General features: G+C 43.6%; 1 protein-coding gene across 4 annotated transcripts in view; it reads right to left on the bottom strand.

The window, feature by feature from the left end:
- Nucleotides 1–26,214, bottom strand: part of RPS6KA2 (ribosomal protein S6 kinase A2) — a 367,321-nt gene that overhangs the window by 250,856 nt on the left and 90,251 nt on the right. The gene's annotated exons all lie outside the window — the stretch shown is intronic.

Genomic DNA, 26,214 nt, shown 5'->3' with positions numbered 1-26,214 from the left:
ATCCAATATCCACTCAACATCTTACTTTGAACATCTCAAACACGTGCCAATCTCAATGAGTGCAAAGTCAATACCTCTTGCAATATTCCCTAACTCAACAAACGGTATCCATCCAGCTATGGAGGCCAAGAACTGGCAGTCACCTCTGACATTTCCCTCTCCCTCTTTTCCCACACCCAGTCCATCAACAAGACCCATCAATTTTAAGCAGTGTTCAAATTATCCACTTCTCTTTGATTCTACCACCACCCTCCTGACTCAAGCTGCCATCATCTTGGACGTGGACCACTGCAGGAGCCCCTCCCTTGCTCCTCCCCTTACAGTGGAAAAGGGATCCTATGAAACACAGATCTGACCACACTGCAACCCTCTGCATTAACCCTGCCCAAACTCTAGGATTAGAGGAAATCACCTTCAACTTGGCAAAGGCTTTTTTCCCAAAATATTTAGTGAACATCACACTTAGTGGAGAACCTTTAAAATCAGGAGCAAGGATGCCCATTAACATCACAACTATTTAACATAGTTCCTTACCAATGTGATGAGACAAAGGAGGAGGGGAAGGAGAAAAAGAAAAGAAATTAGTGGTGTAAGTTTGGAAACGGGAAAATGAAAAAACATCCTTAAGAGCAGATGACACGATCTTATACACAGAAATCCCAACAGAAGAGAGGAAATTAAAACTAATGAGAGTTCAGCATTGCTAATGGATATGAGCTTAAAAATTAATAGCATTTCTCTTTGCCGACAGTGACCAATTAAAGTTTTTATCAAGCTTATGTGATGAAATGTTATCAAATGCCTTTTCTGTATCAAGAGGTACTCATACGGTTAATGTGGTTATCCATGAGAAAAGAGGGGAACCTGACCAAAAAATAGGCAAATTATGAAAACAGCTTGGAGCAAGAGAAATTTACATGATGGGCAAGTATATGAAGATATCCTCAACTCACTAAACATAATCAAAAAGAAAATAAAGTGAGGAGATGCCACTTTACAACCATCGTACTTATAAAATTCTAAATATACGATAGAACCAAGAGTTGGTGAGCATGGGGACAAATAAGGACCCTCATGCATCTCTTCTGGGAATGTGAACTGCTGGAACAGCTCTGGGGAACATCCCAGCAGTGATAAAAATTGAGTATTAATCTGTGATCTGTCCATCCCATATTATATGGCCAAGGGATCCTCCTCTGTGATGGGAAGGGCACCTGGACAAGAGGACAGCTACTTAGGAAGAATTTAAAGACAGCATTGGGGGAAAAGAAAAACCCTGGACAACTGTAAGTGTAAATTAAAACATCACACACGTGGCCCATTACTCTGCATTGCAAAAGGGTCCATCCATATCTATGAACATAGAGGGAGCACAGCAGAATGCTCCCATGGCCAGGAGGGGGCAGGTCAGGGTGAAAACAAAATCAAATTAAATGAGAGGGACCTTGTTTTGGACAACTGTGATAGAGTGCCTTGAAGAGTAATAATGAAACTCTGTATGTGAAGTTTTAAAAAAAAAACGCTAAAAGATTAAATGGTGAACTTTAGAATTATTGGCAGAGTAGTGATAGCCACTCAAATGGACATGTTCAATTTAGGGAATGAGTATTACTTAAAAAAGAACAAGTGGGCCAGCCCTGTGGCTGAGTGGTTACGTTTGTGTGCTCTGCTTGGTGGCCTGGGGTTTGCTGGTTTGGATCTTTGGCACAGACCCACACACCACTCATCAGGCCAGGCTGTGGCAGCGTCCCACACAGAAGAACTAGAATGACCTACAACTAGCATATACAACTATGTACTGGGGCTTTGGGGAGAAAAGAAAGAGGAAGATTGGCAACAGATTTTAGCTCAGGGCCAATCTTCCTCACCAAGAATAATTAAAAAAAAAAATAGAACAAGGCCCAAGATATCTATAAATAGTTTCAGGAAGAAGAAAATTATCTGGAAAAGTTGAGAGTCAAGGAAGCTCAGAGAAGAGAGAGAGTAGGACAAGGGAAAGAAAACCAGCATCTACGACATATCTACCTTGTAGCAGGAGCTTGACATATGGAATGTTCTCAATAATATTAAAGTAGGCAGTACCACCTCCTTATATAAATGGAGGGGTGACATCCCTTAAATCACACAGCAGGATTAGAATCCAGCTCTGTCTCATCCAGATAGAGTTTAGAAGTTTACGGCAGAAAGACTTTCAAGATAAGAGAATGATCAGTTTCCAAAATGTAGCATTATTCTTCATGAGAAAATATTGCTGATTTATTAAGAAAAAGGTAGACAGGAACCTTCTAGAAACAATTCAGTGGAGCGGTGAGGGGCGAAGCCAGATTACAGGTGGAATGCAGTGGGGAGTTAGAAGAATTATAACATCTTGGCTTATATTTAAAGATAGTGATTATCTGGGCATTTTTTAAATGATGGAAGAAATACAGAATAAAGATGCTAACAAGATAAAGGACAATTATGAGGGAGCAATTCCAGAGAGGACAAGGGGAACTGGATTGAAAAGTTGACTAAAGAATTATCTAATTATTTCCTTTATCATAATTATTGCTTATCTTTTAAGAAGAGAATTTTTCTTGCTAATATTATACAAGCACAAAAAAAGGGAAAATATTCTCTAGTTTAATTAAGTTTACGTATTTCCATTTAAATTCATATTGAGTTCATTAAAATGTTTGTGTTCTAATTGCCTCTGGGAAAAAACTAATTTAACTCAGTACATTTTTGTCATGATGACTAATTCTGTTGGAAACGTAATAGGATTGTGCTTGATACCAAATAGACTTAAATCACTTTTTTAAAGAAGAATGACTTGGATTCCACACAGAAAATTTCCATCTGTCAAAAAGTTCAGCCGCATCCAACAATCTCCTTTGTTAGGATGTTGTAAAGAGGTAGGATGCTAAAAAAATAATTTCAGAGTAAACGAAGACTCTCTCTCCTTTGAAACTCCCCCTTTTTTTCTGCTTTGGGCATAAAACTAGGAATACAGAAGGTGTTCCAGGACGTCTTACAGATGGAACTTTTTAATGCACCAAACAGAAGCCCACGTAATCAAGGGTTGTGCGCTCCGGTAAAACAGGCAGACCCTTACTACCACTTAAATCATCACGTGGTAATCTACTCTGAAGTTTTACCACAATGGCTTACTTTCCAAAATAATTGAAATCTTTTCCTTGTCACCTTTAATTACCTTCTCAGAATAGGTGACTTCTGTATTGAAGTCTCCACCATGGATTTTCACGGGCAAAAGATGATAGAAACAATTGTAACCCCAAATTAAAATTTATTAAGTTCTGTGGATTGAGTTGAGCTAATTACGTAGACAACTGGGAGACATAAGAGATAACATGCTGCTCAGTGCATCAATATTCAAAGAAGAAATAGAAGCAGGATTACACATGCACACCAAGCCATGAGCCTGGACAGCGGTCATTCCTGACTCTGCCACTTACCATCTCCTGCCCTTGGGATGTCACTCATCCTGACTGGAGCTCAGTTACCCCTTCCTTAAAACTGAGCAGTAATTCATACCGCTTACTTCACGGGCTCCTTGTCAAGATTGTTCTTGTCACAGAGATGATGCACGTGGGGTGCTCTTTAAGCTGAGTACAAACGTAACAAGTCATTACTTTTATTAATGAAGGAATAAGGACAATAGCATCCGAAGCCAGAAATAAAAATAGGACATGTGCTTAAAGATAAATACACGACAGAAAAGAGGCAACTGTTTCAGATTGCTATGTGTTTACCTTAATCTCAACTCACATTCCATTTCTAATCATTGTTATTCTTAACACCACTAGCTTCTCAAGAAAGTCAGAGTCTCAAATGAAATTGGTGAAGAACCTGATGTGGAGAGGATTAGTAAATGTCAAATAACAAAAAAGAAGGAGAAAGCGATGAAATGAAATCCTGGTGCCTTCTTTACTTAGCTGTATTTAATCCTTCTGGTCTCCGCCATCTCCTGGATTTGTAGGTGCAAAAATGTACCCTCTGTTCCCCAGGATGGATTTAATTATCATCGAGAAGTATTTTTCAAATAAACACTTCAGTTTCTGCATCTGCGTCTGACTCATCACGGGGTTGAAAAGGTCCATATCGTGCACAGAAGAACTCATTTTCAAAATAGAAGGACATCTTTAAAAATCTGAGAGGGCTTCAATTTTCATATATGCCATATTCTATATTTAACCAGAATCTGCAATATGAAATATCCCAATGGAATACTAATCAAATCAACGAAACCTAAGTTTAATCCTGTTTATGTCTTAAATCATCACACAATGTCTTTTTGTCCTTTCCTTACGAATCTCCTGGTTCACTGCTGTGAAAATACTCTTATGGTATCCTCATGGGCATGTCAACTAAAGAACGTGTAGCTTGACTCTCTGAGCATCTGAAAGATTCAGTTCAATTTTGCTTTTTAGGTTAAGCCTTATTTCAGATCTGGAGTACTAAAGACGAAACGTTAGCCATCATGCCTGTAGCACGCTGGCACTTTCAATCAGTTAGATCCGACAGATACCTTCCAACGCTGCTCTCAGCACTGTGATTGTTTCCCCAGCACAATACACTTTGTTCTACACTCTTCAATATATTCTTGTGTACATGCACACACTCGTGTGTGTGTGTGTGTGTGTGTGGGGTCAAACATCGTCTCTTTGTATTGCATCCTGCAGGTATCCATTTTCCACTTCCAGGAAGTAAAGAAGGCACATGGAGCGCATGTTCTTTTCCCTATTCCTCTCATTAAGCACAACTAAAACCCCTGAATATTTCATTTAAAACGAACATAAGACTCTGAAAGGTGGAGAGAAGGCAGGCTGGCTAAAGACATCCGGAGCCAAGCACAGACACGGTGAGAGTTCCCTGGGTTTTCCTTTGGCCTTGTACATCTCAGACTTGGAGATGAAGAAGCCACCAACCCAGAAATGCCAACAGGCACAGCCAAAAAGAAGGAAGCCTCAACAAAATCCTGCTCTCTCATGTGGGGAGCCAAGAGACCCCTCGTTAGGCAGTAATGAGGCACCCCAGCACCCTCAGAGAAGTGCTGTCCACTGCCCAGTGGACACAAGGGCTCCAAACACTGCTAACTGGTAACAAGGCCACCCCTCTGGTATCAGTGGAGGCCATGTAGGGGGCTGGGGTATGTCCCACCAAGGAGTAGGAACCACCCCCTTTGCCAAGCAGTGAGGACTCCACCACTAGACAGTCAACTGGGGCCGTGGAAACCTGGATCTCTTCCACCCTCCCTGTAGTAATGAGGTGGACCCCCACTCACTCTGTTGCAGGGGTGTCAGAGCAGGCCTGTTAATCCAGAGGCGAAGGAAAGATTCAGGGTCTCATGGCATGATACACAAAAAGTCCAGGTTTCAATAAAAAAAATCACTCATCACACCAAGAACCAGGAAGATCTCAATCAGAATTTAAAAAGCCAACCAACAGATGCCAAAGAACGATGACAGAGATGTTAGAATTATGCGACAAAGATTTCAAAACAGCCATGAAAAAGATGCTTCAACCAAGAATGATAGTCATATGTCACATAACAACGTCTCGGTCAGTGATGAGCTGTGTATGTGATGGTGGTCCCATTCATTAGTACCATACAGGCTAGGTGTGTAGTAAGCAATCCCATCTGGGTGGATGGACCTCAGTAAGAGGCCACAGGGACTCCAGAAGGAGGCTCAGGGTCACTGGGGCAGGAAATCATGGATCCTGGCACCTGGAGCATGGTCTAGAAAGTAGGGATGCAGAACCTGGATGAGCACATCCCCTAGTGAGAGCCAAGGCCAGAAACAGGCCAGAGGCGGCTTCTAATGCTCAGGGCCCAGCACAAGACCCCACTTGTCCTGGTCTAAATATTGTACTGATTAAAGATTTCTTTTTCTGGCTACTGATGAGAGGATGACACTCACGGATACAGAGGACTACTAGGTTCTTGGGGCCAGAGTTAACACCCACTGCATACGTTTATATGAGGCTTTGCAGGTGTACCAGTCGCTATTTAACATGTATTTATGGGGTGCTTGCAATGAGCAGAAGCTGGGCTAAGCTTAGAGTCTGGTGGTCGAAAGACACACAAGACGGGCTGTGACAGCCTGGGGAGAGAGGTGCCACCTGCCTGCAGGATACACCCTAGGGAGGTCACTGCTCTGCCACACTGTCTCCACGTGGTCCCACTAAGGCCCACAGGTTTGCTGTGTCCCTAGATGTCTAGAAAATGTCCTGAAGCCAGCAGGCTCTGCATCGTCAATTCCTCATCATATATGTTGCCACGTGTTCTATGTATAGACAAACATTACCTGCATAACTACTGATGAGGATCAAGGCTGCCCCTGCCCCAGGGAGAGAAATCCAAGGCATCCTGCCCTACATGCCGATCTATATCGTCCTCCCGGAAGCACAGGACATCCTGACCTGATCTGACCTGATTTCTATCCAAAGTTATAGGACCACCCAATAACCAGACCCCACCTGCACTGATACCATATTAGCGATTTTTCTCATGATCTTTCCTTTGTCTTGTAAAGAAATAACTCACATACCTATGTCTTATAAATTTAGCTCTACCCCTCAACACATTGAGGCTCTTCACTGCCCCTGGGTCCTGTCCCCATACTATTCTCTGAATAAAAGAGCACTAGTACAAGACCTTGAGAGTCCAAGAAATCTTTCTTTCGACTCCTCGACTCATGGAGCCCGTATCAACTACTACGACATAAAGTTTACCCCGAGTTTCCTTTTTTTATTGGCAGGGAGGTAAGCTGGTCGGTGTCTCACAGAGGTGGGTTAATTAGAACATCCCAGTACAGGGTTGGGAGCTGACCATCAGGGATTTTCCACCTGGCGGTTATTTCTGCAACAGCTGTTTATGTTGAATTCCTTGCTCGTCTACTCCCAGGTGGGAGTCAAGGTTCTGCTGTCAGCGGAGGGAGATTGCTCAACGGAGGAGGTTTGGCTTCCTGACAGCTGATTTAGAAACTAAGCCAAAAATCACAGGCACAGTTCAAGAAAACAGAGTCATATGATCGCCTGAAATGACCCATCCTTCTCCCGAAGCTGCCTCATCTGCCATGTTCTCTAGGGCTCATTCCCCATCTCGGTTTTCCCAAGCTTCCATCATCCCCCTACGACCCGAGGCCATCCCCCCCTCCTCATCACACACTCAGGCTTCCTCTGTGGCACCAGCCTCGCTTTCCCACCACTGAGTTTTACTCACGGCCCCAGGCCAGGAAAACATCTTACATTTTGTTTCTTTTCAAATCGCGTGACTCTGGCTCCATAGTTGACCTTGTGGCCAGTTGGATTCCCATAAACCAGAAGAATAGAACAAACCCATGGCTGGTTTTCACACCTGAGAAAATGTGAAGCTTTTGAAAATCATACTTGATTGGATAAAATGAGGAGAAAAAGAAATCTAAGGGATACTGAGGGGAATGAATGAGCAGACTTTTAAAAAATTTTTTTTATTTTATTGAGGTTATGATAGTTTACAACATTGTGAAATTTCAGTTGTACATTATTATTTGCCAGTCACCATATAGGGGCGCCCCTTCAAGCTTTGTGGCCACCCCACACCCCATTCCCCCTGGTAACCACTAAGTAGTTCTTTTTGTCCATGTGTTTATTTACCTTCCACATATGAGTGAAATCATACAGTGTGTGGAAAGAGCAGACTTTTATGAAAAACGGGTGATATATCTGTGCAGATGGACTGCGCAAGGAAAAATACTGGAAACAGCTACTGCTTTTTCCCTGTTCTTTTAAATGACCAATGTCTAGCAATCTGGGTCATTGCCCTGGGCAGAAATACAGAAACATCCATGCATGATGTGGAGGGAGAACAAAGGATGGAAATATCCGGGAAGGGCTGAAAACATAAAAAGAACTACCAGCGAATGGATTAGGAGTCCTAGAAGCAAAATCGTTCCTGATCCAATGCAGCGATGTGTTCAGATTGACTAGACGAGCAAGAACAAACCACAAAACTGAGTTTTGTGAAATATTCAGAGTGGAACCAGCGGCAAAGAACAAATGCATCTTGCCTGGCATATCCCGGTCAGTTTGGGCCGTGTTCTTTGTAGAGGTGATTGGAGTCGTGGTGTGATGTTCTAAAAATAGAAAACATTGACCAGCTCATTTGTGCGCCAATCACAGCCAGTCACCATATCCTGGCAATTTTTTCTACAAAGTCACTCTCTGTTGTCACCCACATTAACCCATCACTGTGGCACTGCCCAGTTCAAAGCCACAGTTTCCTGCCTCAACTCCCACAGAGTCTGTCAGACCCTGCCTCTCCCTTCCGGTTTATTTCAAGAACTCTATTGGGCTAGTTTTCCTGACATCCTGCTCCAACCATGTCAATTCCCTGGTCAGTCATCCATGATGGATCCCTCCCTCCCCTCACCTCAAGTCTAATTCCAGTCCCCACGACACTATAAGGTTATCCTCAACATCCTGCGGTGGGCAGGCTGGGGTGGGTCTTGCACTCAAGTTTGCGTGTGTGCTACTGGCTTGACACACGGAATGCATTCTCATGCTGAAGCACACTTGATTCTCATGATAGTCAAGTGAGCCCTGGTACTCTAGGTTCAGGTCTTGGGGAGACACAGCCATGAGATGGAAGATATAGGAGGAGAAAGAAAATCGTTTATTTATTAGTCTGTTATGGGTTGAATTGTGTCCAGCCCCCTCACCCCCAAAATAAAAGATATGTTCAAGCCCGAACCTCCAGAAGCAGTGAATGCAACTTTATTTGGAAAAAGGTCATCAAGACCTGTTTTGCAGATGTCCTAAGCTAGGATGAGCTCATTAGGGTGGGCCCTAATCTAACATGACTGGTGTCCTTATAAGATGAGAAGATAGAGATACACAGAGAGAGGGCTGCGTGAAGAGGAGGCAGGGATGGGGGTGACGCGTCTACAAGTCAAGGAGCACCAAGGACTGCCCTCTGCCCTGGAAGCTAAGAGAAAAGCATGGAACAGGTTCTTCTTCAGGGTTCTGAGAAGGAACCAACTCTGCTGGCACCTCAATTTCAGACTTCCGGCTTCCAGACTGTCAGAGAATAAATGTCTGTTGTTTAAGTCACCCCGTTTGCGGTACTTTGTTCCAGAAAGCCCTGGGAAGCTAATGCTTGGCCCACATAAAATTTTTGTCAGAAGGCACAGTTTGGCTTCAGCACCCTGTGTTGAACCCTGTGTTCTAGATTGTTCTCTTCGGGCTGAAAGCCCAGGTCGCATGCTGCCCTTGGCACTTGCATAGTGGCTGTCCCAGACCAGGCCTCGTGTCCTGTCATGTGGTTTTCTTTCTTTGCATCCAGCCAAGTGACCTGATAACAAAAACACCCAACCACATCAAACACAGTGGTCTAATGACAGCCCTGGACACAGCCTTCTGCATTGTGACAGCGAGAAAGGAAAGGACAATGCACCTCAAGAAGGAGGTACACAACATACGACAGAACGCCTTCTCCAGGTCCCCTCGGCCACACCTGAAGCTGCAAACGAGAATCCAGTGGGATCCTTCGTCCTCGCCCTTCTCGCCACCTTGGCTCAGAGAAGGCAGGCAAACTCTACTTCCGAAGGAGGAAACTGATACTCCCCTCCTGAATCACAGTTCTTTGAGGGCAACACATGAGGAGCTCTCCCCATCAGACCAGGCAGACACGTGAAGACGGCTAAGGAAGCCAGACCGGCCCTCGACAGCTGCCTTTTAAAAAGGAGTTTACTAGGGCCGGCCTGGTGGTGCAGTGGTTGAGTCCACACACTCTGCTTCCGTGGCCTGGGGTTCATGGGTTCAGATCCCGGGTGTGGATGAACATACCACTCATCAAGCCATGCTGTGGCAGCATCCCATATACAAAATAGAGGAAGACTGGCACACATGTCAGCTCAGGGCCAATCCTCCTCACCAAAATAAATAAATGAATAGAAGTATACTTGAGTAGGGGGTGGGCAAAATTGCAAACTTCCAGTTATCAAACACATAAGTCCTGGGGATGGAATGTGCAGCATGGTGACTACAGTTAATAACATTTTGTAACATATTTGAAAGTTGCTAAGAGAGCAGATCTTAAAAGTTATCACAAGAAAAAGAATGTAACTACGTGTCGTGACAGACTTATTGTGGTGATTCTTTTGCAATGTATACAAATATCAAATCATTCTGCTGTACACCTGAAACTGGTACAATGTTACGTCAATGAAATCTCAATTTAAAATAATTTAAAAAATAAAAAGGATTATATTTATTCAGGAGACTAAATCTGTGAGAATAGCCCAGAATGGCTGGAAAAGAAGAGGAATGAGAGGCAGCTTATCCTAGTAAATATTAAAATGTAATATTAAAAATAGTAGGAAAATTGGCAACAAATTTTTGGGTATGACACCAAAAGCACAAGCAACAAGAGCAAAAAATTAATAAATGGGACTACATGAAACTAACAAGGTTCTGCACAGCAAAAGAAATCCTCAACAAATGAAAAGGCAACCTAGCAAATGGGAGAAAATATTTGCAAACCATATACCTAAAAAAGGGGGAATATCCAAAATATACAAAGAATTCATACAACTCAACTGCAAACAAACAAACAAACAATAACAATCTGATTAAAAAATGGGTGAGAAATCAAATAGATAGTTTTTTTAAAGAAAATATCTAAATGGCCAACAGGCATTTTAAAAGGTACTCAACATCACTAATCACCAGGGAAATGCAAATCAAACCACAATGAGATGTCACCTCACACCTGTTAGAATGGCTGTGGTCAAAAAGACAAGAGAAAAGTATCGGCATGGATGTGGAGAAAAGGGGACCCTGGTGCACTGTTGGTGGGAATACAAACTGGTTTAGCCACCAAGGAAGTAAAATCGGGATTTCAAAAAGATATCTGTACCCCATGTTCATTGCAGCATTAGTCACAATAGCCAAGAAAGGGAAACAACCTAAGTGTCCTTCAAAGGAAGAATGGATAAAGAAGATGTGGTATATATATACACACACACAATGGAACATTATTCATCCATGAGGAAGAAGGAAATCCTGCCATTTGCAACAACAAGGATGAACCTTGAGGGCCTTAGGCTAAGTCGGATAAGTCAGATAGAGAAAGACAAATACTGTATGACATCACTTACGTGTGGGATCTAAAAAACCAAACTCACAGAAACAGAGGGTAGAATGGCGGTGACCAGGGGCCGGGGAGTGGGGGAAATGGAGAGATGTTGGTCCAAGGGTACAAACTTCCAGTTATAAGTTATAAATTCTGAGGATATCATGTATAGCATGGTGATTATAGTTAATGCTGTATTATATACTTTAAAATTGCTAAGAGAGTAGATCTTAAATTTTCTCACCATGGAAAAGAAATGGTAATTATGTAATGCAATGGAGGTGGTAACTAACTAACCATTTTGCAATATATCAGTGTATCATATCAACACACTGTACACTTTAAACTTACACAATGTTATATGTCAATTACATCTGAATACATCTGGGGAAAATAGAACGAAAAGGCAGATTAAGAGAAGAGAAAAATCCCAAAACAGATCCAGGTATATGTAAGAGTTTAGGACATAGGGATATTTGAAGTCAGAACAGAAAGGAAAGGTTATAATAAGTGATTAGAGAAGAAAACGTGAACAATTTGGAAAAAACAGTTAAATTCCTGGGATACTTCTTACAACGCAAAACGCCAGAAAAATTAACAGTCTAAATATGAAAAATAAACACGAAAGTACTAGAATAAAATAAGGCTGGATGTTCATGTCATCTTTTGATGGATGCAACTTTTCTAAGCCTGAAATCCAGACTAAACTGAAAACTTTTGCATGTCAAAACACTATAACCAAAATTTAAGTAAACTGCAAAAAAAAAAAATTTGCCCCATGTATAACAAAGGGTTAATGTGCCACATAAAGAGCTTATACAAATTAGTAAGAGAACAATGAAGCTGTTTACAAGCTGAGCAGAAGGACCCAGGGAGTGGGAGGGCCTGAAATTCCAGGATGGAGAATGGGCGGATGGACAAATTCTGGGAGGAGAGACAGAAAGAGGACAAGGGTGGAAGTTCAAGAACAGTGGGGTATGGGAGGGGAGTGGGAGCTCTGAACATATAGAGCTTGCCTAAGTTTCAGAATGTTCCAATAATACAAATTTGCATGCTGGAGACGCCCCAGGAATTTCACCAGTAGCACTTTTCATAATTAACTTGTACTCGGGGCCGGTACGTTTGATAGAGATTTTTCACTGGTGGTTGTTTCATTGATTTATTTGTGATTTTTCTACAAAGACAAAAACAGCTTTGTGAGTCAGCCTGCACTTCCCCTTCAGAGCTTCCTTAGTCACAGGCACAAAGGGAGCTAGCACAGAGATCTTATCTGCCACAGGCTGCCACTCAGACCTGCAGCCTGGGGAGGAAGCCCAGCCGTTCCACAGAAAACAGTCCTCAGCCTTCTTCACGGGGCTGTATTTCAGTCTCCAAGAGGACACCTAAACCAACCCATCAGGAAAAACTAAAAGCCTTTGAAAATAATTTTCCCTTTAAAAAGACTAAGCACCCGGTGGTGGGGTGTTAAGTTCGCACCTTCCGCTTCTCGGCAGCCCAGGGTTCGCTGGTTCAGATTCCGGGTGCAGACATGGCACTGCTTGGCACGCCATGCTGTGGTGGGCATCCCACATATAAAGTGGAGGAAGATGGGCACAGATGTGAGCTCAGGGCCAGTCTTCCTCAGCGAAAAGAGGAGGATTGGCAGCAGATGTTAGCTCAGGGCTAATCTTCCTCAAAAGAAAAAAAAAAGACTAAGCATTTCCTGTTTGAAGAAAATTAATAATCTTACGGCCATATCAAAACTTAAACCAATATGTAGTGACTTTTTAATCATACAATAAAATACAAATACATCTGTCTGTGCATACATTCCTTTCAAAATGGGCACAATAGCTTGACCCCAAAATGTGGATTAATGACGATACGTTTCCAAGAAAGTAACTAGCAAATATTTCAGTCCAGAGATTTCTCACAATCTCACCCATGGTTGTGAGATACTTGCACGCTGACACACACACAAGTGACATTAGCTCGGCAAACACTTTGAGGGCAGTTATGTCTCAACAACCGACCTTGAGCTCATGAAGGGTGAGATCCCAATATTTCTAAACACACTGAATAGGTCCTTCACTCGTCAACAAAATTAGAGGAGAAAAAAGGTTGATCAGGTTAAAAATCCAGCCAATCAGATTTTTCCTTTCTTGTGTGTGTGTCTGTGGACATGTGCATATGCGTATGCACGAATAATTGGACATTTGAAAGTTACTAAGAATTGCAGGAAGCCACAGACTTTGAGGGAAGAAATCCTCAAGATTTTGACCAGAGGCTGACACTGAAAACAAAGCTAACAGATTATGGCAGCAGTGAGCAAAATTTTCCTGTAGAGGGCCAGATGGTAAATGCTTTAAGGGACACCAAGCTTCTGTCACAACCACTCGACTGTCACTGCAGCAGGAAAACAGCCGTACACAACAGGGAAATGAATGAGTGTGGCTGGGTTCTCATTGTACTTCACTTATGGACACTGAAATTTGAAGTTCATACAATTATCATGTGTCATGCAATACTCTTCTTTTGAATTTTTTCCCAGCCATACAAATATGTAAAAATCATTCTTAAAAATCACTCAAGGACCGTACAAAGACAGGTGGTGGGCTGTGGTTTGATGGGGTTGGACCATGGCGTCTGCATCCTTTGAGGGTCAACAAAGGGGGACCATTTCTATGGTGAAATCGAGGCTGAAGCACGGACAACCTGTGGAAGTAATTCTAGAGAGACCAAGGGGAGGGTACCAGCTCCTTCCTGGAGAGAGGTGTTGGGGCCAGAGAGCCGGCCCCCCACCGTGGTCCCCCCACTGCTGGGGGCGGTGGGTACTAATGCTCTTCCCTTCCTGGTCTGTTCTCTGTTTCTGCCTAGTCCTTAAGTACCACTTCCTAAAATGGCCCCAGGCACTCACAGAATCTTCTTCCTTCTCCACATCTCACATAACCCCAGTGGATGCCAGGTCTGATGCCAGTAAGAACCATAAATGAATCTACGCTTGTTTCAAAGTCAAGTGTGTGCTGCCACACTGTGCCATCTCTCCCGTTTCACACTGTCTGTCGCTTGAACAACACAGCTTGTCTGTAGTGACTTCTCTGTGTATCCACTTCTGTTTTGAATTATTTTCTTAAGCCCCACCATGGATATTCTGGATCTGGCAGGAAAGGAGATTATGTTCCCGGGGAGGCTGAACCAACGCCACGGGTTTCAGTTGGGGCTCAATGGAGCTGGCAGAAGTCCGTCTGCTTCCGGGTGGATGTAAACAGTCACTTCTCCATGTCTGACTTTGCTCATCTTTAAAACGAGGAAGTTAGAGCCCACGATTGCTGGGGTTCCTCTCCAGCTCTGACATCCCGGAGCTCTAAAGGCTAAAACGAAGGCAGGAGACTTGTCTGGGCAAGTTAGGGCTGGCGCTAGGAAGGCAGTTAGCAGAACAATGGTTCTAAGATACTCACGCATCACTGTTTATAACAGAAAAAAGAAAAACAAAACCTCAAATGCCCATCTCTAAGGAAATGACTTAATACGCTGTGGCACATTCCCGCTGCTGTTTAAAAGAAAAATGATTTACCTCCAAGACACGCTGCTGAGCGGAAAAACAAGCTGCAGCTTGTAATGAACCCTTTCAAAATGCTACTGCATATTTTATATGAGCAAATATAAGTTTCTGCATGTAAGAAGAAGACCACTCTCAAGATAGGTGCCTTTGGTAGGACAAGAATTGGGATGGGAGATCCTTTATGGTCTTAGCAGACTTTTGCCTGATGTATGTTTATATTTTTTAGAAGAACATAATATTCAAATAATAATGACAAATAAATGGCATTGGGGTGTTCATTACACGCGTGTACCCCCCTCAGGCTGCAGTGGTTCAGGTTTATTTGGGAACCTGGTCCTATGAAACTAGCCTCTCCATAGGACCCACAACACCCTCAGGCTCTGTCTGTGCCAGCACATCCCTCTAGAGCAGCTTCGCTGAGCAGATGTGGAGTCAGGGTGAGGATGCACAGCCCAGACCCTGGGACCGGCCTGCAGGACCCCACCGTGGTCCAGCTGGGAGACCCTGGAGATAGACAGAGCCCGGGTCACGGTCAGTTGGGCTTGGGAAGTTGAGGGACCTTGAGAGGTGGAAGAAGTATACTAAATGGAGGCATGGGGGCGCCTAGAGGATTTTGGGGCCCTGACAACCCCACTCTTGTGTTTAATGAAGAAGAAACTACAGAGCAGGCATCTGAGTTTGAGCTGTGCACTGGACTAGCGTGGGCACTCGGGGACATGGGGTAGATTCTCTGAGCTTCAGTTTCCTCGTCTGGAAAATGTGAGTCATCATGACCACATTTATAGTTCACGCGGTAGATTTAGAAATCAATGAGATAACGTACAGGAACGCCAGCCATAGACTCTACAGCTCTTTATGCATCTGCAACCAAACACCGACTTCCTAAAAGCATTGAAAACGTTGTAAAGCTACCACTCTCATTCCAGAGTAATGGGAAGTCAACAGGAAAGAGTTGGCTGTATGATACCAATGCCCTCATAGGGCAGGCAGGATGAAAAGGAAATACTGGTGAAGTTGGCCAGTTTATCAATGGATTAAACCAACAGTCTTGCAATAAATGAGAAACTCACATGTTATCAGTCACTACGGGAAGGCAAGTCCTGGTTGGGAGGCCAGACTCTGGAGCCAAGATCGTTCAGATTCAAATTTCATGTCCATCTATTACTAGCTGGGTGACCTTAGGGCATGTTACTTAACCTCTCTGCTCTTTAGTTTCCTTCTCTGTAAAATATAGCGATGTCATCACCTCGTAAGTTGTTACGAGGACTAAATGAGTTAATACTTATAAACTACTTGGAACAGTGCCTGGCGCATAGCAAGTGCTGTATAGCTATCATAAAGAAAGAGAACATAACCTTGGTCTTCACACCTACTATAAGGACACACACTACTGAGACTATTGGGACTTTCTTGTACATTTCCAAGATGCTTTGTGATTAATTCAGCACATGGGAAGTCCACGGGTCGCCTTGTTCCTCTCGTAGATTCCTGCTGCTTACCACTTGCTGCATTGGTTGGTGGGTACTTGGGAAGGCTAGGTTTTAAAGGACCTGCGAGAACTTCATTCATTCATTCAGTTATTCCAACATTGCAAGGTTCTTTGCTGAGAACTGTAGAGGTCAGAAAGCCATGGAAGATGCAGTCTTTGCTCTCATGGAGAGCAATGAAGAAAGGAGATATGTCCTCGGGCTGATATCAATATTATAGGGCCCATTGTCAAATCTTTCTGCCCCTTTCTGGAGAGAATTTGCTATTTGTGCAGTTGGCTATAGCTTGTCATTCTAATTTCCAACTCTGTCTTTCATCATCCAGTGAAGACGACCACAAAGGGAGCTGTACCTCTAGTCAGTTTCCCACCCCTTCCAGGCAGGAGGCATATGTGGCCATAGCATCACTCCATTCTCCATCTCTCCCTCACCAGGGATTTCCCTAGAGGGGGTTTGTTGTTTAAAAAAAAAGCTCCTAGAAGATCTAGCTTTTTCAACGGCTCTTTCTTAAAACAAGGCAAGAAATAACAAGTGTTGGAGAGGTTGTGGAGAAAAAGGAACCCTCATATACTGCTAGTGAGAGTGCAAACTGGTACAGCTACTATGGAAAACAGTATGGAGAGTCCTCAAAAAACTAAAAATAGAAGTACCATATGCTTCAGCTATCCCACTCCTGGGTGTTTATCCAAAGAACATGAAATCAACAATTCGAAGAGATTTATGCACCCCTACGTTCATCAAACATTATTCACAATAGCCAAAATGTGGAAGCAACCCAAGTGCCCATCAACAGATGAATGGATAAAGAAGATGTGGTATATATATAAATATGTATACACACACACACACACACACACACACACACACAATGGAATACTACTCAGCCATAAAAAAGACAAAATCATGCTATTTGGGACAGCATGGATGGACCTTGAGGGTATTAGGCTAAGTGAAATAAGTCAGACAGAGAAAGACAAATACCAGATGATTTCACTCATATGTGGAGGATAAACAAACACAAGGATGAAGAGAACAGATTAGTGGTTGTCAGAGGGGAAGGGGGTGGGAGGAGGGAGAAAGGGATAAAGCAGCACATATGTACGGTGACAGATAAGAGTTAGACTCTTGGTGGTGAGCACGATGCAGTCCACACAGAAACTGAAATATAATAATGCACATCTGAAATTACACAATGTTATAAGCCAATAGGACCTCAATAAAATAGTAAAATTACAGAAAAACTATGTTTGCATTATTTTGATATAAACAAAATTTAAGCCAAAAGATAATGCAAAAAAAAAAAAAGAACAATTCTAGTTTTCTGAGCAAAAATCACAGAAGAACGTGCTAGAGCTTCTTAAGAACAGAACAATAGGATGTTTTCTTGGCAATGGTGGCTGATCACGGTGGATTTGCAGTTAAGCCCTTTCATCCCAAGGCAGAACCCCATGGAAAGGCCAGACGCACTGAGCTGCTCTGGGAATGTTTCGTTGGACGGGAACAGAATTACCAGAAGTTTAGTTGAAGCCCCTGCTCTGTCTTGCAACCTCTGTCCATCAGCTGAGCCACCTGGCTTCAGGAACTACCAACTCAGAGGGCAAAGCTAAGTGCTGAGGCTGACTCTCAGAGCCAGGTCCTTCAACTCAAAAATAGCCCTACTCCTATTACACGACTGCCTGCGAGGGTGCCACCATTTCTGCGAAACACGAGCTCCCCATTTCGCACAGACAGAGTCACTAGAACAGTCAGTTTTATTCAGAATGTCATGGAGGAGTAAATATAAAATAGAGGAGGCAAATATAATCACGACAAAAATATAATCAAAATAGAATAGAATCAGGAAAAAAACAAAACCCAGAAAATATAAGCATAATAAATCATAGGGGCTAAGTCTTCATAGATCCTAGTTATGAAACACGGGAAAGGCAGAGCTGGGAGGAGGCCTCACCTCGTTTGATTTTCCCTCATTTGGTCATGAGGACAAACAGGTCATGCTTCTAAAAATACCATCGCCCGCATCACGAGGGACCGGCAGACTACTGGGGTCACAATTTTGAACTCAGCATCACCTCTCCACCAGCAGACGGGGCAGAACGCTCATTCGACTTTGAGTTCATCCTTTACCCTTTTATTATTCTTTCTCTGGAGTTCTAGAAGAAAAACGCTGTCACGCCTTTCAGTGGGGGCTGCCTGAATTGTGTGGTAGACGGGGAGCTTTTTCATTTTCTGCCATCTCATCCTCTGAAGCGTTTGACACTCTGTGCTTCTCTGAGCGACGCATAGCATCCCTTTTGGAGATGTGACTTTTTTTGGTCTATTCTGATTTTCCTTCCAATGACTCTCCAGTTCCTACAGGATCAACCTCTTTATTTTCAGTTTATTTCTGGAATAATTTCATTTACTCTTCTTTGAGCAACCCCACTTCCGTGTGTTCACATGACTCCTCGTGAGTTCACGTGACACCAACACCTCCAACGTTGCCCGTCCCTGTGCTTGGCTCCTCATGAAGGTCTTTGAGCTGACTGCGGTATTCGGGGCCTATACCCCCATGGGAAATTACATAAATGTTCTATGAAGATGAACAGGGCTGTCCAAAAGACCAGGGCTGAATTAGGGCAGATGTGTCTTAACTTGGACCCAGCCCAGAGGAAAGAGCCCGGCCATGGCCCAGCATCCCGGGTTCAAGCTTGCTTCTGTAGCTTCTTAGCCCTGGCTTGCTTGCAGAATCTTTGCGTTCCCCTTCTGGAAGAATGAAGTGCTAGCTCCTCAGAACCAAGCAAGGTGCCATGTGGGAGCATACATACATCACCTGCACACATCCATGCGTACGATACATCCATGAAGAGAGAGAAATCCACACCCTGAAATAGACTATACCTGCCTTTCAGGTATCCATAAAGCATACAAACATGTACTCTAGTTTTTTTCTCTATCATTTCTCAGGCCATAGTCTCTGACCACAGTGCAATAACTGAGAAATAACGGTCTTTTGTTTAGTTTCCTGCTGTTACTTGATTCCAGACCCCCGCTGCGCAGGCAGCTCTGACTCTGGGGTGAGAAGGGCGGTGTGGAGGCAAATTTACCTTAAGGGAGGTGAGATCAATTTCCTAACTTTGGGATTCTTTTTCTTCTCCTATTTTCTGCAGCTTTTGCTTCGTGAGATTTGATGCCATGTGATGGACAGCATCATGACGGTCAGACCTCCACTGTGCACTATGCTTTTATCATCCCAATAGGGTCCCTGAATGCTTTTTATTTGAATTTAACCTTGCTTGCTATTCACATGGCAAACTTTGCTTCCTTGTCTATTTCAAATCCTTTTAGTCCACACTTTTAGAGTCCATCTTTCTATGGATATGGTATTTAGGATGCAATTTTTTATACAGACAAAGAATTTTGTCTTTTAACTCAGTCTGAGAATTATTTTTAATCTGCGTTTACCCCATTCATATTGTTTGAAATGACCATAATCCTGAACCTCCATTTTGCTGTCATACTTCACCTATATTTCTTGGCTTTTCTGCTTCCTTATTTTCTATCTTTTCCATGTGGTCTGTTTTCTTAGTTTTGCGTCTGTTTCTATTCTCTTAGCTTGGACCATCTATAGCTTGTTTTAATTAAAATGCCTTATGATAAATGGAAACATCTATCCCTTGATACAGCAACTTTATGCAGACTCCCTTCATAACTCCGTATGAAAGACAAATATGCTCACTTACCTCCCCCACTCCCTTTGTTTGGCCCCATTAAATTACAATATTTAATTCTCTTAGTAATTCAATATCTTTACGCTTGGTTTATCAAGCTGAAATACTCCCTCCTGACTCATTGCTTTGAGAGTTGAGGAAATAGATACACACTTTCTCACCTCGTTTTCTACCATCATAGTGTTTTCTTATTATTATTCTATGTGTTTACAGTTGATGAAATTTACATTCTCCTCTGTAACCAAGTCCCTACAGTTCTCTGGCTTTGGTTAAATATTTAAATAGACTCAATGTTTCCTTTTTCCCATGGCTTTTCCAATAATCTCTTGGTTTGCTAGACTCACTTAAAAAAATTGTTTTGGAAAAAAAGGCTTACTATTGCTCCATTATCTGATTTCACCTATATTTAGAAATGTCTCAATGTTCTTTGTCCTCGAAGACAATCTTGGCTCAGTATTAAATTCTTCAGTTCTATGCCACATGACGTTTTCTCTTTTAAACATATTTGGAAAAACTGTATGTATCTCAACGCCCTAAATTCCAGAACTTATTTTTTATGCTTGTTTATAATATATTAAGATGAACGACTATCATTTGTTGAAACTTATGACCAAAAATCATCTGAGATAATCTCAAAATTTAGATAACAGTTTAAGAATCTCACACATCAAAAGAAAAATATTCCAACTTGCATTTAATTTTAAACGTTCATGGTGAATATGATCAATTCTCAGCTTGTTTCAATGTCCTATTATGAACAAAAATCATTTTAGCTTTCCTAAGACCTAGATCTTGTGAGATGTTCAAATTGCCTTTATGTCTGACTATGTTAATGAAAGCAAAATATTTGCAATCACTTTTAAAATAGCATCACAGAATTAGTCTAAGAGTGATAGGTAGACCAGAATCGGAGAAGTCAATCCTCTACTAAATAAAGTATGTTGACCCAGAAGTGCTGACAGGTGGCCAGAGTAAAACTGACTTAACCAGCATCCTTTGCTCGCTCTCACCTGCTGACCAAGACTCCTGCTTCACAGAGAAAATAGAAGCCAGCAGGCATGACCTTCATCATCTTGCTCATTCTGCACGGTAGACTCTTCTAGACTCTTCCAGACTCTTCTATCCCCATCTCTGCCTGTGCTGTACCACTCTGGCCACTCCTAATTCTGTTCTGTCCCATGCCTGCGACTGTAATCCACTGACATCCCCTCATGTTATAATTCTCCTGAGTTCTGCATCCCTATGTGGTGGCTTTACTGGACCACGTTTGTTTCCCCATCTCACTGCCCATTCACCCCTCACACCCTGCAGGATGTGACTTCTAATCCCACCTTTCCTGAAAGCCCTCACTCAGCGCTCCCATGGCATCCCCACCATCAATTCCCACGGCTCTCCTGAGCCTCATCCTTTTGACCTTTTTGTCACCCGCTCCTCGGCCTCGTCCTTCAGCCTCACCATGTCCGTCACCATCTCAGTCCTTTACGGTCCCCCCATCCCCAGAGTCTACCTGTTGCTCTCCTGGTAACATCCATTCAGGGTGTGGCTTTTACCACCACTGCATGTTAAAAATTCATCTTTTCGCCTCAAGCCCTAACCTAAGTCCCAAGTTCTAGAATCTGTATTTTGAAATGTCACCTGGAGACTCAGACAAGAAGAAGGTACCTCCGAGACCTCAAAAGCAACACGCCTGACGCTAAATTCACCACCTTTCCCCCCAAAATAGATTTCCTATCTTAAAGAGCATCCATTTTCCCACTCGCTCTGGCTGAGATCTGAGTATAATTTCTGACTCGCCTTTCTTTTTCACTGTCGTATTCAACTAGTCATAAACCCTTATCAAGTCCACCTGCCAAGTCTCTCTCACACGGATCACCCTTCCATCTCCCAGCCATGGATTCCTCCAAGCCCCTCATCTCGGCTGGGCTCACCCACTTTCCACTGACCAGAGGGTGGAGTCCAGACTCCTTCCTGCCTGGAATAGGCAAGTGCTCAATCAATAATGGCCAAATGAATGAACTGAATGGGTGTGAAATTCAGGGATAATAAATTCCGATCTGCATCTAACTCTACTCAACCTCCAAGCGCTCAGGAAATGAAAGTCTGTCCAAGCCGACCCTTCCCAGTGGCTTCTCTGTCACTTCCGCCAACTCTGCCCCCATCAGCCGACCCCATCACCACCAGGCAGACACCCTGACGGTGGGCAGGCTGTCTGGTTCACATTTAGACTGCAAGGTCTTGGCCAAGAAGGACCCAGATGAGTTAGCAGCAAAGAGAACCACCTCTCCTTTCTTGAGCAGGTTCCACTTGCACGTTTATAAACCAAGAAAAGCACTTTTTTATTGTAAAGAAAAAGCTCTCCACTTAAAAAATGATGCTAAGCTTTCTAACACAGGCGTCAAATACATGACGATGACCTTGATGAACTTCACAGGATGCGTCATTCCCTAAATATTTAACTTGTTGGGGCATAACTGTAGCTTGCTCTTCTTTCTAAAGCCTACCTAGGGGGGTAGATACAACATAATATAAACACAGCGTTTGCTTGTTATCTGGAATAAGTGTCTTTCTTAACATGCTAAATAAAATTCAAAGTAAATTGCGGACAAGATTAGCTTCTCAAATATAAATATTTGGCATGGAAAATCATCAAATGCTGAGGACATAAACACACCTAGTTACACATCCAAAATTTCCAGAAAGAAAACAAGCTTTGCACGTTATTTCTAATACATTTATTAGAAATTAAAAAAAAAAGTTCCTAGAACTTTCTAATCCTTCCCTCTTGACTGACTAGTGTGACAAGCTACTCAGAATCGATATAGCCTGGGAGAAGAGCATTCTGAGCCTGTCAGGCTGTAGGATGATCAGAGAGGAAAACACAGAGGACAGAGCAGAACTCTCCTGTCTTAACCCGGCCAAGGGCCTAGAAGCCAGCTTCCAAGGGGAAGAAAATTGTTGAGTTGTGTACCCGCCCCAAAGGATGCTGAAGTCCTAATCCCCATAACCTCAGAATGTGACCTTATTTGGACATGATCAAGTTAAAATGAGGTCATTAGGGTGGGCCCTCATCCAGTGTCACTGTGTCCTTATCAGAAGGGGAAATCTGGATGCAGACACGCACAGGGAGAACACTATCAAAGGCAGAAATTAGGATGATGCTCCACGAGCCCGGGAACACCAAGGATGGCCAGCAAACCAGAAGCTGGAGAGAGCCCTGGAACAGATTCTCCCTCACGGCCTCAGAAGGAACCAACCCTGCTGACACCCTGATCGCTGACTTCCAGCCTCCAGAAGTGTGAGGCAGTATACTTCTGTGGTTTAAGCCACGCTGTCTGGGGTGCTGTTACGGCTCAGCAAAGTAGTACAAAAATGAAATAATCGTGTTTGAAACCTGACTTTAAAAAAGTTCTGGCAGTCCAGGCTTTCTTTGCTCCTCTCTCTCCACCTCCGCCTCCCTTTCCTGCATGCAGACATTCCTACTCACGTCCACAGAGCCTAAACACAGCACTGTGGACTAAGTCAGAGCCTGAGGGTTCTCAAGCCAATGGGCTGCCACTGGCCAGGCCTCTCTCCCAACCCTTGGTGTTTAGACTGACCTTGAATAGTCTGGCTCCAGCTGGGCTAAGCATCGCCTCCATCCTACTCTTGTTTATGGGTCCACAGCCCCAGGGCTACACTGTCCAACAGGCAGGGACAGGCCCACCTGCCTGAGCCGAGGGACGGAGGATGGCCACACGATGGTGCTTTCCCAGCTCCAAGGCCTCACTAAGGAGATCTGGACGGTGAGGTACCCTCCAAACAAACCCACTGTCTGTTTCTAAACTCTGTTTGGGGCCAATCAATAGATAACGGGTCTGGGCACAGGAGACAGTTCTATTAAGAAACTTTTAGAGAGAAATTTGACCACACCTAATAACATCAAAAATATCTTTGCTCTGTTACTCAGAGATTCCTCTTCTGGGCACGTGGGGAGAGAGAAGGGAAGAGAAAGACCCTTGCCAATGTGCACTGAATGGTCTTTGCAGCACTTCTTATCATAAAAAATCAGAAACATTCCCAGGGTGGAATACCGTGTGGCACTTAAAAGGAATGAACTACAGGCTGGTGGCGCAGTGGTTAAGTTCACCTACTCTGCTTTGGTGGCCCGGGGTTTGCCGGTTCCGATCCCGGGTGCGGACATGGCCTTGCTTGACAAAAGCCATGCTGCGGCAGGCGTCCCACATATAAAGTAGAGGAAGATGGGCATGGATGTGAGCTCAGGGCCAGTCTTCCTCAGCAAAAAGAGGAAGATTGGCAGCAGATGTTAGTTCAGGGCCAATCTTCCTCAAAACAACAACAAAAAAGGAACAAACTACAGCTATAGGTAAGCCTTAGAAATGTAAGGTGGAGTGAAGTATACAACCTCCAGAATAACATACATCATGATTTTATCTACATAAATTTTAAACTACATAAAACTATTCTCTACAGTATTTTTAAATACATACATATTCTTAACAAAAAGTACAGAAATGGATTGGAAGGTGTCATACCACATTCTTGCTGGCTGTGGCTGTGAGGAGACAGAGGGGGAGTGAAATTGGGAAGAAATAATACAGTTAAAATACTTTTTTGCCAAGATTTTAATTAATTTTTCCTTTCCCTTTTTGTTTTACTGAAAAAGAAAGACTGAGAAAATATGCCAAAATATTAACTGGATGCTGGGATCCTCGTATCTGTTAAAAGTTTCCTGAACTTCTCTATATTTGTATGGTTCCCTCCAAAACATCCAAATTAAAAGAAAAAATCTGGGCCAGGCTGGTGGCATAGTGGTTAAGTTCATGCACTCTGCTTCAGTGGCCTAGGGTTGCAGGTTCGGATCCTGGGCGTGGACCTAGCACTGCTTGTCAGGCCATGCTGTGGTGGGATCCCACATAAAATAGAAGAATATTGGCACAGATGTTAGCTCATGGACAATCTTCCTCAAGGGAAAAAGAGGAAGACTGGCAGCAGATGTTAGCTCAGGGCCAATCTTCCTCACCAAAAAAAAGTATGAAAAATTCTTAGGAATATTTCCCTCCACTGGGATAAAGTAGCTCTCAGAAATATCCAAAGTCCACCCCAAAGCCAGTTGCTGTGGGATCTAATCCTCCGAGACCACTGACCATATGGGAGACAGCCAGTCACTCCTGGGACCTCACAGACCAAGTTTGACCCCCACCAGTCTTCGGCAGGCCGTGACCCCATCGAACGCCGTCAGCCGTGGCTCGGTGAACCAGAAATCATGACACCTTGTCTTAGGACCATTGTGGGAGTTAACATGGTTTGAAAACACATACCTATCTCAGTTCCATTCAGCAAACAGTACTGTTTTACATTCCAGGCCGATGAATATTCAGTAGTAATTAAGGACGGGGCCGCCTTCGGGGGAAATGCTATCTGGGGTGTGCAAATCACAGGGGCCCCATCAAACTGTATTCAGGGCCAAGAGGACATGGGAGGCCCAGCAGAACCTCTTCCTGGAGAGGCAATGGAGGGGGTGAGCTCTGAGGCCATCGGGAGGGTGAGCCTGGCCAAGGAAGGGGCAGCGATTGGCCGAAACAAAGGGTGGAGGAATCCTGGAGGTGTCTGGAGCACAGGCATGAGGTAGGACACACAGGGCACACACAGACAGGTGGCAACAGGCCTGGAGAGTCCACCCTCTGTTTAGACACACATCCCTGGTTGGACCCTCGCATCTCAGGTCAGTCCTACCGTGGGGTGGGAGGGGTTATGGACATGTGACTCTGGTTTTAGTGCGTAACCCAGAAGTTCTGCTTATCTGGGATTTCTCAGGATGCATAACCTCAAACCCAGTCACTTAACACTCCTCAAAATCCATCACGGACAGATCAGAGAGTCCCATGAACACTTTCTGTCTTCTTTCCCCAGAAAATGCACCCTACGCATTCACCAAATGTTGCATCTGTCTCCACGAGCCTGAATGCGGGAAGCCCTGTCTTGGAGAGGGGTGAGTCAGCACCCCTGGCCGAACCAGACCACCCACATCACTCTGTGCCTTGAGGACTCTGTGGAGTTACATTTGGATGCGACATTCTCAGCCTGCACTGGAAAGGATATTAAAGAAAAAGTCTGCTGCCATCAGGCTGCAGGGGTATTCTTAATTGGGCTGTTCCTAAAGGCACAGATTACGTTCTTTATAGACCCGAGGGAGTGAAGTTTACCCAGTCAGTAACAAGAGTAGTCTGAGTTACCTCCATCCCCGTATCGCTTGGAGATTATGAACCACCCAATTAATTGAGATGTTCTCTTTGCATTGTCATCTAGGAAATCTGGAGGCAAACAAGGGTGAGTGTATATCTCTTCCTGAAGGACAGAGACCCT

Source organism: Equus caballus, chromosome 31, assembly GCF_041296265.1.
Source record: "Equus caballus isolate H_3958 breed thoroughbred chromosome 31, TB-T2T, whole genome shotgun sequence".
Lineage (NCBI taxonomy): Eukaryota > Metazoa > Chordata > Mammalia > Perissodactyla > Equidae > Equus > Equus caballus.
The sequence above is the reverse complement of the archived record's forward strand: the minus strand, read 5'-3'. Positions and strand labels throughout refer to the sequence as shown.